The following is a 2657-nucleotide window of genomic DNA, read 5'->3' on the forward strand; positions in this document are numbered from 1 at the left end:
ACACAGTGCAATGTGATTGAAGCTGTAGAGTGTGCCTAAGTAGAGTCACATGGAGAGAAAACATTTCTCAGGCTTTCACAGAAAGCAAATTTGTCAAGAAATGGTCGTGATTCACCTACATAGCTGAAACTGACTATGAATCTATAAACTGCAGTACAAGGTTTCAGGGCAAACCCTGAGGGGATTTGACTGAACTTGTCAGTTACAAAAGTTACATTTGTTGTTATATGGGTCTTGTTTTATCTTGGTTTTAGCCATCCAGCAAAAATGTATAATAACGAGGTACAAAAAATAAACCCATCATAATATGCTGAGCTGAGAATGTTTCAAGTCAAAAACTTCTGATATTGCCAGTCCTATGAATAACCCATTATTATCATAGACTACTGGACTATATTGGAGTATTTTGCTGAATTCAAGCACATTCAATATTTAAATGCCAATGGAATACCCATTCCTGACAAAACTAAAAATAGAGGGATATATTATTTTAATATTAACTAATAAATTATAGTAATATGTATTTTATTAATTTTATTGAGAATCAAATAGCAATGAGACTCAGGCCCCTGAACTCAGGCCCTTGCACTTGCCAGGGAAGCACTTATTCCACTGAGCCATCTCCCCAACCCCTAGCTACAAGATTTAAACAGTAAAGAGACTTGTTTTTGGCCAGAGATCAGGCAGGGCTTGATAGTGTTGGCCTTTCTGGAAAGTGGTTACATACTTTGCTTAATGTTTGTGGAGATGTCAATATCTTCTGTAAGCTCAGCCACATTAACTTGAAACCAGCCTTAAACATCATTAAGAATTTTAACATCATTCGATTACACACCAAAGTGATGGCAAGGCCTTTGGTAACAAAGGGACCTGCACAGACAAACCAGCAAAGGTAAATGTCTGTGTCTTCAGGCATATCATAGCTGCAGACGAGGTTGATACTTTCATTGTCCATCCTTCATCCAAACAGGTTATTGACCACAACGATGAACCTCTAGAAGACTTTGAGCTGATGGTATCATGATAGTTTTTCCTCTTGTGGCATGCCATGGTGCATGGCGATATGCAGGAAGTTCTGCTGCACCTGTAGCTAGGCCAGGTCCATGTAATTCTGTACCGAATTCATGAAGACCATCACCTGGTTAAACTCTAATACATCTAGGAGATCAAACAGCTTGCAGTTCTTGAGCTTCACCTAATAATGCTGCATGCCATGAATCATGAGCTCGGTGTACTGATCTACCAACACCTCCATGGGATCCTGAATGAACATTTTCTAGAATGGCCAGATGTCCTTCCTCACAGTGGGGTTAAACATCATGCACTGTTTCTCATGGGGTGTCAAGTGAAAGATCTCCTGTACGTCAGGCTTCATGTCTAGCTGCTCCAGCATCTTGTCACACAATTCAAGCAAATAGTGCTCCAAGTTCTTAACGTTGAGAGTGCTGTGTCTTATAAGTGCCAGGATCCAGCTTGGGGCTCCAACTATGTGAGGACAGTTTCTCTTCAAACTTCCTCATCCTTCTTGATGGAGTGGCCTCCAAAGTACACGGGGAACTTGTGACTGAGTATGAACTTGGAGAGGCACTCATACAACTTGTTGACAGGAAGGAGAGCTCAATTGTGTGACACATGACCAGAATATCCATCTGGCCGCTGACAGGATCAATTTGCTGTTGGGTGGCCAGCATGAAGACCAACATCCTTCCCATTCCATACTTGGCCTGACACAGGATATACATGACCAGGATGGCCTGGGGATGCACTCATGCTGAACCTTTGATCGTGCTAAAAACTACAGTCCACGATTGCCCTCAAGATATCTGGATCCAGTAGGAAGTCCCACAAGCCAGAGCTGTAGCACATCTTTCCTAGGAGTGCGGGAGTGTTCTCAGCAAGAGCCTGAGGCTCGTCATCTTCCTCAAAATCTAGATGTACTTTTTTCATGTCTTGTTCTTGGTTTCTTGCTCACCTCATCATGCTGAGAGCAGGATCTCAGATGACCATTTTTGGATTGGGTCTTTAAATTTTGGTGCTCAGGGGCCGGCCAAATATCTCACCAGATTAAAGCATGTGCAAGAATGCGCAGGGGCTGAGGGGTTCATCCCCAGGCCTGCCATACCTACACCTCCCTTGGGGCACGCTGAGATATTGATTGAGACTGGGCATTGTGATGCACAAGTGTAATCCCAGCGTTTGGGAGGCTGTAAACATGAAAATCATTTATGAGTCCAATATAGTAGTGAGACCTTGAGCACTCTGTAGACCCTACACTGAAATACAGGGGAAAAATGAAATAAATTTTGATATCCTAATTTTTTTTAGTTCTTTGGATATTCCAGAGAGAAAACCTCTTTATGAGTGATTATTGATTAGGAGTATTTAAATATCTGTGTGTTATCTGGTTGCACTGTGTGTAAAGTCTTTTGATGTGCAGAAACTTCCCATTAAGAGGAGGTCCCAGTGGTTTATTCATTGAATTATTTCCCATGCAGCTTGTTTACTGAACATGAAATGAGTACCTACCCCTATATTTTCGAGATTTCCAACTACTTGCTCTGCAAGGATATTTACTATGTCTGTTTTAATGGTTAGATATTTAATTCATTTTTAATTTAGGTGAGGACATAGCGAAAGACAGGGGTCTAATTTTAGTT

The 2657-nt window shown here is 41.4% G+C and overlaps 1 pseudogene; it reads right to left on the reverse strand.

Annotated features, from left to right (window-relative positions):
- Positions 1–719: 719 nt before the first annotated feature.
- The window catches only part of LOC101587472, a 12882-nt pseudogene continuing 10944 nt past the window's right edge, over positions 720–2657 (reverse strand).

Source organism: Octodon degus, unplaced genomic scaffold, assembly GCF_000260255.1.
Source record: "Octodon degus isolate 3935 unplaced genomic scaffold, OctDeg1.0 scaffold00103, whole genome shotgun sequence".
Lineage (NCBI taxonomy): Eukaryota > Metazoa > Chordata > Mammalia > Rodentia > Octodontidae > Octodon > Octodon degus.